The following is an 11322-nucleotide window of genomic DNA, read 5'->3' on the forward strand; positions in this document are numbered from 1 at the left end:
TCTCTGAACAGCCATCTGAATTATCAAACATGCGAGTCATGCAAAGATCCTGGGAGAGAATCTTCTGAGCAGAGAGGCTGTGGAGGCCAAAAGCCTTTGTTAGCTCCCATCTGGTGCTTTTAAGAAACATCTGGAAACAAGCGATGGAAAAAGTGATAGGAGATGAGGTCGAACAGAGAGTCAGAGACCTGATCACGTAGGGCCTTTGAGTCTATGGTAACAAGTTTGCATTTTATTCTAAAGATAATGGGGAGCTTACCTATATATTGTAAATATCATTACACTGGCTGTTGGGTGGCGAATAGAGGGCAGTAGGCCAGAGTAGAAAGAGAAAGATGGTTAGCAGGCTCTTGCAGAAGTTCAGGTCAGGGGTAACAGTGGTTTGTTCTCACGTGGGGTTAGCGAGGTGGATCTGGGATTTATCCGAAGGCATAGCTAGTAAGACACACTCATTTGATCATACAATAATTCTTCGAGATGAAGAAACTGAGAAGGTGCAGCTGAGCTGTGATTTATTTGAGGGTGGCTGTAGTAGGGGTTAACCTTATAATAATCCAGCCAAGTGAAAAACCGAGCTGAGAGGGAAGTCAGACTTTACTGCAAACTGAAGAGGGGAATTGGAGCATTTAGATAGACAATTCAGACTAACACATCCCACAACCATTTTTCTTTCATTGCTCCCTGGAAATTTCTAAGGAAGGTTTTCATTTTGCATTCTCGCGGATTATCATCCCTTCATTCGATGTGTGTCTGCACTGAGAAACACCCAGAAACGCCACAGTTTGTTTCTTACTCATTGAGATTGTCCAGGTTACCGTCTGATGTTTGCTTTTCTCTCATCACAGCTGATGAGACACCAGGAAAAAACCCAAAAAGCTGCTTTTGCATACTTCCACAGCTGCCTTTGTCACTCTGTGTTGACAAGAAAGAGAATGCTCTTGGCAAAATCTGACCCAGCTGGTTGTTTGTTTTCTTGGAAGACCCAAAGGTGAATATAAATAATTTAAAATCACTTTTATGATCTATCTATCTGTTTCTGGGTGGCAAAATTAAAGGAATAAAGCTGAGATGGAAGCAAGAGGAAGATACAAAAATTGAAAGAAAACATGAAATCTGATTTGGCTTAACAAATATTTATTGAGCAGTCACAGTCTGCAAGAAAAACAAAAAAGGACTGAAAGTCTATGCTGAGCACTGTGTGTCTATGCACACTTGAATCCTGGAAAGACACAATGCGATAGGCACGATTCTTATCATTTTATACATGAGGAAATGAACAGGTTTAGAGAGATTCGGGAATTGCTCTTACTCTCGTATCTGGGAAATGGCAGAGTGGTCCCCACCTGCACCTGCCTGATTCTGAAGGTTGTCTTCTCAGTGGTCACGTGGACTGCTTCTCAATTAAGGGGCTCATTAGGCATTCACTATCTAGTGGAGTGGGATGAAGACAGGCTGTTAGGTCCAGAAGTGATTTAGAATCATCGAGAGAGCATACGTGGAAGAGCTGTCATTTATGCTGGGATTGGAAGGAAATATATGACTTAAACAGAAAGAGGGCATGTCTTGTAAGCCCAAAATAATGAAAACAAGTGAGGAATCCAGGCTATTATCTAATGAGTTCTCTCTGGGTTGCCAAGCAACATTGGTTTGCACCTTCACTCATTTTATTGATAACATTTATATATAATATATATATGATGCATATATAGTGCAAACAAGAATAATATACATTATATATCATATAATATATAAGGTATAGTATATTACATAATATATGATATATGTTATATATAATTTGACATAAATATACAAACTTTACATATACTTCTATAATATTCTATTCATAACACTTATATACTTATTATATATAAATATTATATTTCAATATAGTGTTTGTATAATATTATATATATTTCCTTCATAGACTTGACTGATTGACTTAGTTTCAATTTGTCTAAGAAGGGAAGAACCAGACTGGAAGTCTGAAGATGTGAGTACCCATATGTTTGTCAAGTCCCTTAATTTCTCAAGGTCTCACACTCTCCTCAGACAATGAAAGTGTTGGACTAAATATTTCTAGGATCCCTGCCAGCTCTAACATTCTTTGATTTTGACATGAGAACCTGGCCAACATGTTCTACAACTGGTCATTGTGTCCTCTCTGTTGGCACTGGTGCATTCACGCCCCTGTTGTTGTACCTACTTGCTTACGTGCCTGTCGCCCCTTCTAGACTGTGACCTCCCTGAGGTCAGGGATGGTGCCTTATCCACCTTTAACTCCGGCATCTAGCCCCTAGGAAATGCCCAATAACTAAGTAATGCTTTTATTGTACAACTCTCTGATTTAGATGATTCCATATCATTTTTTATTGGAAAATATCACACTCTAAATATGCTTCGTTCCTTGTTATTTCCAACTAGTTCATTTCCAGCTTGATAAAAATAAATAGTTCCTGTCAGTTGGGGTTTAGATTGAAATCCCTTGTCAGAATGTTGCTAAAAAGGCTCCATAATTACTACATATTTATCCTTTCAACAAGAAATCTCAAAACAATTTACTAAGAAAGCTATTACTTCATAATTCAAACTGAGGTACAAAGAGATCAGCAACTTGTTAAAGGTTAATAAATTATTCACTGATTGGGACTTGAGCTCCTGAGCCCCAGAATTACGGCTTTCTATATAAACCCAAAAGAACAGGCAAAGGAAACAGTATTATTCAGAGATTCTGTGTATCCAGTACACTTAGCATAATCAGTTTACCTGTGTCAATTTCATTACCGTTTATAAATAGGGATTCTGCCTCATGGGAAAAGAAAAGCTTCCCTGTTCTTTATCCCTCTTTAAGCAGGGTAATTCACTATTCAAATCTATTCTGAAAGGGGCACAGAATTTATTTCAGCAGGCTCTGAGAAAGGAGGGAGCTCTCTGTGGAACTAGCCCCTCTGGGGTTGGATTGGGGTTCAAAATATCCTAGGTTAGGTGTATATGTCCCTCCACCATTCATTCTGGCTGCCTTCTTCATCAGAACCATGTTTGAAAATCCTTTTATCTTTCTTTGACCCTGCTAGGCTGTTACCCAAAGGAATAAGCTCTAATCCTCCTCAGCCTGTCTGGGGAGGTTTAGCTCTCAGTCAAAGGAGTTTCAAAGAAAAGATTTTCAGCAGTCCTGGAAGGGAAATGTATTGTTCTCTATAAAGAACTGGGTCACGTTTACTTGTTTTTGTGAGTGACTTGGAGATGCTTCAGGAAATTTAGAAACAGATATATATGGGAGTTATCACTTCAATATTTCAGGGAGAAGAGAAGTCATAAATTTGTATAAATTTGAATAAGGCTACCTGCATATTCTGAAAGAGCTTGAATTAGAAAATATTCAGCACCAAAGAAATGCTCTTTTGTTACTTTCCAGCACAAAATTAATTCAGATTAAGGAAATTATGCCTAATGGAAGTCCTAAGGGAATTTGCTTTCATGAGTAAAAAAGAATTGCTTAAACTTAGATTAACGTTATGGAAATGGAGAACAAATTTTCTCAGGGGAACTTTAAAATTTGATTCACCCTTTGTTTCCCCATCATTTAAAATATTCCTTTTATAAACTTATTTATACCTTTCAACTGAAAAAAAATTTGTGTCTGAGAAAATAGTATGGAAAGAAGCAAATTGTGTCCTGGAAATAATATACACTTTAGAATCACACCTGGTTCCAATTCCAACTTTGCCACTTGCTGGTTGGGTGAACTTGGGGATATTTCTTAACCTCTCCGAAACCTCAGATTCCTCTTCTGTAGGAATGATGACAAAACACATCCCTTGAGAGATTGTTGCATGAGTAAGATAACATATTCACAGTGCCTAGCAGCTGGTAGAAATTTTTAAAATGTTACTTTCCATTTTTAAGCCAAGTCCTGTCCCAATTTCGCTAAATGCCAAAATAATTGAGTTTGAATTAAGAGGGTACTTACTCTGTGTTGTCTCTTTGCTATGCTGACTTGTCTCTTTTCCCATGGTTTAGGCATTTTATGTATTTCCTATTATGTTTCTCTAATAAATATTTTTTGAATATGACATGGTAAATCGGAAAAGAATAGTTGGCTTTCTGTTTTCCTTTGGGAAAAGGAAATGTCAAATGAGGATTACTGGAAAAGCATCCATCCTTTCCTAACTGTAATCCGATTGCTAATTTAAAGATATTCAAGCTCACAATTGCATAAGTCAAATGGTAGCGATATATATGAATCTGTGGACTAATATGATGGAATAAAACATATTAAATTTTTCTCATCTCAGTAAATTCCTTGTTTAGTCATTAACCATCTGTGTGCTTTGGAACAAAGCACCTGAATCCTCTAAGAATCTAGTTCCTCAACAGCAAATGAAAAAGTATTGTTACAGGGATTAAAACCTGAAATAGCTTCAGGGACCAGACAAACATCAACAAGGCAAATGGACAAGTTTGGTATGATATTAATTGTTGGCAACTAATTCAAATTAAAAGAAAAAAAACATGGTCTAAACAGTGACCTCCACTTTCGATGACTTGTCAGTTTCCTCTTGTTAGGATTCATCAGAAACAGGCCTTCTCTGTAATAAATGACTTTAATAGATTCCCCTTCACAGAGCTTAATCTGTTTGTTATTACTGGGGTTTGTAAGAATCAAAAAATTCTTAGAATTTCTGAACAGTGAAGATCATTAAAGATAGAGTATATCTATACTAGGGCTTAAGAGAGGGTGATGAATGGAATGTCTCTGAAAGGTCATTTTAACATCACGAATCACCTTTCATTGCTTTCAAGGAGGAAACTACAATTCCTTAGTATTGATGACTCCCAGAATTCTTCCCTGGACTTAGGAAATTCAGTATTACACACACAAATAGCCAATTTGTCTTAAGCCTCCCTTCTTTCCCCAAATGGAGGTATGACTATATGCATCTTTACATGAGAAAATACACATGTATTTGGATATATAAGTGACTGTTCTATTTCCTGCACTAGAGAAAGAACATAACCTGTATTCTTTTACTGGTTTTATCACTCCTAGTGATATTGTATTTTAAGTGTTTTTATTAAGTGAATACTTGATCTTTGGTGGTTAATTAAAACCTGCAAATTTTTGCTGTGAATTTTGTCAATATGCTTATAATTACTCATATCCAGTGGCATAAGAGCTTACAGGAAACAACACGATGCCCCATTCCAACTCGATAGCTCTAAGCAAATAGCCAACTTGGAACAACTGTTTTAACCAAGCAGCATTGTAATATAGCTTCTGAAGGCAGTCTATTTAGCAAGATAAGGCGGGAGAATGCACTGTTGAAGGATAATTATTAGTGGTGAGTAAGAGAGTGTCTAAGAAACTAATAAAGCTACAATACAGCAACAATCACTTTATTATTAGATGCTAAGGAACATCAAGGAAGATTTATATCTTCTTTTAGCTTCACCCTGAGACAGTTTCAAATTCAATTGCTGGGTTGTTTTAGAGTAAAGCAGAAGTTCAAGAGGAGAATGTCTTTCAACAGGCTTATGATGATTTAGCGTAGGTTTAATCATCTTGTGCTCTCTCCCGGAAGATCACTGACATGACTTAAGAAGCAGAATGTACATCCTCAGAGAAGAGGAGAGATACTAAAAGCTCATTATGAACAAGTGTATTTGCATGCAGCCTACTTCATATTCAGAAAGTAAGCGGAGATTCACAACATGGGATCTGAAATAGAGCATTTAGAATGTAAAACATGGTGTGGCTTCTAATGTAATAAACAGAATTCTTACAGCCTCAAGGCTGTTAACATGAATGAGCTATTCTCTAACTGCAAACTTAATACCCACCTTAAATAAATTTAAAATCTGCATGCATATATGAGTAAGTAATTTTTAAATGGGAAACAGTGGATCCTTTTTCTGTCTGGGGAGTTATGAGAAATACCTTTATTTTCTGAGTATAGCCCATCATTTCATACCCCTTTGTCTTTCATACTCTAATTTCCAGCCAAGGAAAACTATCCTCAATTCCCTGTATTCTGAACTTATTTTACGTCCATTTTGAGCCATTGATAACATTTGCTCTAGAATGCTCCTCTTACCCATTTTACACGCATAAGTCTGAATTATCCTTCAAGGCCCAATTTAAATATTACATCCTTGGAAAACCTTCCCTTATCTTCCCAAATGGAGGTAGCATATCCCTTTTTGAACTCCCATAGCTTTAATATGTTCATAATGATACCACTTTCTGTTTCTCACTGTAGCCATGTATGCATCATGTTTCTTATTTCCTCTACTGTCTCCCCTAATTCAACTTTGAATCTCTCACAGTAGCTAAAACAATCTTTTCTCTTTAATAGATTTCCCTTAAAATTCACCAGAAGAACCTAAAATTTCAATCACTGATATTCCTAGGTACACAGAAAAATATTATATGATGATCAGTTTTCATTGATTTATTCCACAAATATTTATTAGGTGCCTGCTGAGTGCCAAACGCTGTTCTAGATACTGGGACTACACAGATGAACAGGATCACTTATCTTCTAGTGAATAAATAAACAAGAAAAATATATAGTTATAAATAGTATACCATAAGTTAAATTAAGGTAATGTGATAGTGAATGGCCGATGAGGAGGTGTTACATAAGCTGAAATCCAAATGACAAAAAAAAAAAAAAAAATCAACTAGCTATGTAAAGATCAGGGGGAAAAAATATAACATTCCAAGAAGAAAGGTATGATAGAGTAAAGTTATAAGGCAATGAAGTTTGACATATGTGTCATTCCTGATTTGGATGGGAAAGTAGAAATCATTCTAGATATTTCAAGCAGAAAGGGATTTAATACAACAACTTAGAGGCTTTAGAAACCTTTGAAAAGCTTTGGGATCAAAAGTCAGAGAGCTATATGTGGCCTTTGGAAAATCCTCACATTGAGGGATAAAAGGAAACTGCCAACAAAATGTGTAATTCTCAAGAGGAGATCCAAAAGCAAATATAAATGACATTACAGCAGGTTTGCATGTTGATGGAAATGATTCAAGAGATAGGAATAAATTGAGAATGCAGAGAGAAAGAGTAAAATTTCAGACATATCATCCTTGCAAAGTCTACAGGGGATGGGACCCAAGTGGAAGGGTTGGTCCTTGATGGGAGTGAAGACATGTCATCCAGAGTAGCAAAAGGGAAGGCAGAGGTTGTAGGAATGGATGCAGGTGGCATTGTAGGTTTTGGAATAGGGAGAGGAAAGTGTTCTTTTCTGGCAGATTCTATTTATTTTCAATGGTGTATGAAGTGATGTCTCTAGCTGACGGTGTAATATTGGAAAGGAGAGGTGCAAGGGTTGAGGTGAGCAAAGAAGCTATGAAATAGTCATTTTGGAGAGTGGAAAAGCTAGAGAAGTGATGCAAAACTGAACAACAATGTTGAATACCCACACGTGATTTGAAATCATGATTTTAAGGTGAAAGCAGTCAAGAGCAAGTTTGTTTTTTTCTCCACAAAGTTTCTTCAGCTCCTGAAATGCAGGCAAAAATAGGTAGACAGTTTGATTTAATTAGACTTGAGACTTTCCCAAGTGAGCACAATGTAGGAAGAGAGGAATGAGGTGTTAAGAAGTCAGAGTGTTTGCAAGGAGTGTGATGGTAATAAACAAAGGAAGCTAGAAAGGAGAGATGTGCAAACATGAGAGAGTTGATAGGAATGAGTGCTAAGGTCCATAATTAGAGGTTTCAGTAAGATCTGGAATTGGTAGAGTTAGAAAATTAGTATAAGTTTGTTGGAAATATAGGAGGAAGTGGACCGAAAGTGGGTCAGGGGATGGCAGTTGTTGATGAGGATGGTCGGAGGTATGGCCCTGAAAGAGTTGAAGTTGCTCAGTCTTTGTGAAGCTATTGGAATAAAACGACCTCAGCTCTCCCTTGCTTGTGATTCAAGGTTTCCATGTGCCTTCTTCTACTGGTGCTTCTTGTTTACCTATTTAAAAGAATAAAGATTTAAGAGTGAGGTAGAAATTAGCAATAAATAAATAAAAGCTAGTATGAGATAAAGTAGATAAGATAAAAAATGAATTCTGGTTTATTTAAGAAGATGTCTTTAAAGATCAATAGAGATCCTTTTCTTGAACTGAAAGACTTGAAATAGATTAACAATGTCCTGTACAATAACAAGCTGAGTGGACTCCAGGAAATAAACCCCTAAGGAAATGGGTCACAATTGAGGTTCACAGAATCATAAGCAGAGGATTGCCCTGCACCTCAGGCAAGAATTAGAATTTTAGTGATGGCGATAATTAAAAAGATGGTGATAATGGCAATATGGATAGGGCCACTAATTAAGCACTCAGTATGTGCCAAGTATTTTACATAGGATTGTTTTTCTATTTAATCACTCCAATAATTTATCTTATAGATGAAGAAACTAAAACTCACAGAACTTAAGTAACTTGCCCAGGTAAACAAATAGTAAGTTTAGGACTCTGGGCGTTTTGACTCCAAGGTTATCCTCTGAATGACATTAGATATGTCCCTATGTGAAAGATACACAGAGAAATCTGTTCATCTAACCCCCAAGTCAAGCCAGTCCTTCTTGTTAGCAAACTGAAGACTGATAAGTCTGAGGTTATGATGGAAAAAGCAAAGCCATCGGATTCACACAGACCAGAGGAGGAATTATAGACTGGCCACATATTCACCATGTGATTTTAGGTAAACTACTTAGTCTCTCTGGGTCCTAGTTTCTTAGCTGTAAAGATGGAGAAAACATCAACACCTTACTAGCATTAATGGAAAGATTAAATGAGATAGCATCAGTATAGCACATGGTAGATTTCTTCCTCCTCTGTCTAAGTGAAGGAAATGGATCCTATTCATCTTTATGTTACCTAAGTTATACAGTAAGTACCTTGCAGATAATTAATGTTTAATAAATATGAGACAATGAATGGATTGACAGGTAATGAATGACCAGCTTGAGGTCACGGTAGACCAAAAAAAAGAGAAAGATATGGAAGAGATATGAGATACGTTGCTCACTGACCATCTCTCCATTCCCAGGCCCACATTTCTCAGCCCTTTTGTAAGCAGGCAGTGTCATATAACTAGTTTTGGCCAATGAGCTCTGAGCAAAAGTAATGTGTGTGACTTTTGGCCCAAAGCATTTAAGTGCCAGAACCAGTGAATGACTTTCTAGCTCTCTATCGCTGCTGCAATAATCGTGGAGGACCTAAGTTGAGACAGAGGAGCGGCAGTATGGGAACAGCCAGGATGACTGAGTCATTGCAGAGAAGAAATGTGCCCTGCCCTAGTCTTACAGGACTCCTATCAGACTTTGAATAAACTTTGATTTTATTGAATTCATTTGTTTCTGCAGCATAACCAGGTTTATCCTGCCTCATATCAAAAACTTTTTCTTTTGGCCAGAAAATCATCTTTCTGGCATGCCAAATTGTTGAATTTATAACCAGGATCAAAACAACTAGAAATAATGTCTAGCAAAAAAACTGAAATAGAAAAAATCCTTTGAATAAAATTTGGTAATTTCAACAGCTTCATAGAACAAGTCATTGATGCTGGATAAGAACACAATTAAAAGGCACCATCTAATTTAAGCTCTGAGATTCCTATTTCAGGGTATTAGAATATTTTATCAGAGCTAATTTTCTCACAGATATTGGAACCTCAAGTATGAAGAGATCTCAGAAGTCATCAGATAAGACCTCTTTATCTTACTGATGAAAAAATAGGAGGTTTGCAACAGTTAACTGAGTTTCCCACGGGGTCTCAGTGACTCAGACAAAACTGGTCTTTACCACCCATCTGTTATGTCTCAGCCTAACATCTTTCCAACTCGACACTCAGGAAGGTTTTTCCGTTGTTATGATTGCCTAAAAATACCTGTGTGTTCTGAAAGAGTTAATGTATCTTCCAAAAGGTTATTTTTTATTAAGTTCTGAAAAAAGCCCAACTGGATAAAAGCCATCAGAGTATTTGATCCTTCTTGAGGGTGTTCATGCAGAAAATGTTAGAAGATGGAAGCTATCCAGAGAGAATCTCTGTGAAATACTTACAGGAAAAACTGAATTCCAGCTACCCAGTTGAAAATTTACATAAGTCTTTAGAGGATTGATGCCAGTAAAGTCAGCAGTTCTCCCAGGAGGATAATGGGATCGTGCCTTAATTCTCTTCATTTTTCATTTTTGAAGTTCCACCACTAGGTATATCTGAATGAGTCAGCAGAAAGTGAATCTTGTTAAATAGCTGGTCTGTGAAATGCATGGTGTTTATCACATAGTGATTACTTATCTGTTTGGAGCAGTTTTCAAAGTTTTCTGCAGTGCCCAACTTTTTCTCTTTTCTGGTTTTCCCTGCTTCCTAAAGAAAATAGTTCTAAGGCCCCTACCTAAAGTACCAAGAAATTGTTCTCTTCCTTCAAACCACTCAAGAGATTTTGTTACTCAGAATAATATGAACAATTCTACATTTTTCTCACACTTCATCAGATTTTCAGGAACTTCTGATTAATTTAGGTCTTTGGGATAGCAAATGTCTTGTGCACAGAAATTAAAAAACAGGGAAAATATGGGGCTGGCCCCATGGTCAAGTGGTTAAATTCTGGCCCCCTGGCCGAGTGGTTAAATTCACATGTTCTACTTCAGCAGCCCAGGGTTTCGCTGGTTCGGATCCTGGGCACGGACATGGCATGCTGAGACGACATCCCACATAGCTCAACCAGGGGCACTCACAACTAGAATATACAGCTATGTACCTGGGGGCTTTGGGAACAAGAAGAAAAAAAAAAAGGAAAATACAAAAATAAAATAAAAGACAGCCTGTGGTTACAAATGTTCTTTCTATGAAGGCGCACCACGCAGAGGAAGCATTTCCTGACTGACAGAAAACAGGTTTTTTTTCCTGGAGACCCTGGAACAAGCATTCTGAGTATATTTAAATTTCTGTATTTTGTTTCAGCTTTCTTATTTGATTTATCGTGAGTTTTATCAATGAGGAAATGTCAATTAAGTTAGGAGGAAAGAGAAAAATTAAGGTGGCTTTTTCAATAATTATCCCTGGGATTTCCAAATCACTACAATCTGCTTAACCCCTGAGATTCTGATTGAAGCCTTTGCTGTCATTGAGTCAAACAGGGATGTGTGTTCACACCCTTGTGCGATTCTGCTTCCTATCAAACTTTTGAATATTTGCCAGTTAAATCGTTGGAAATATACTGAAGTTTTAATTTGCATTGTTTTGGTTATTAATGATATTAAGCATTTTTTTATATGGCTTACTGGCCATCGCATTTTGTCTTCTGTGATTTGTCTTTTCTT

At 37.0% G+C, this 11322-nt stretch overlaps 1 long non-coding RNA gene across 2 annotated transcripts in view; it reads right to left on the minus strand.

Annotated features, from left to right (window-relative positions):
- Positions 1–6434: 6434 nt before the first annotated feature.
- LOC139085266 (uncharacterized) overlaps positions 6435–11322 on the minus strand; it is a 253590-nt gene continuing 248702 nt past the window's right edge. The window contains exons 4-5 of one of the 2 annotated variants that reach the window (XR_011543489.1): positions 10063–10215; positions 6435–7970 (exon numbers count right to left, since the gene is read on the minus strand). This is a non-coding gene — a long non-coding RNA (uncharacterized lncRNA). The remainder of the gene's footprint in view (positions 7971–10062; positions 10216–11322) is intronic. The other variant, XR_011543490.1, reaches the window with a different exon arrangement.

Source organism: Equus przewalskii, chromosome 8 (genome assembly GCF_037783145.1).
Source record: "Equus przewalskii isolate Varuska chromosome 8, EquPr2, whole genome shotgun sequence".
Classification (NCBI taxonomy): domain Eukaryota; kingdom Metazoa; phylum Chordata; class Mammalia; order Perissodactyla; family Equidae; genus Equus; species Equus przewalskii.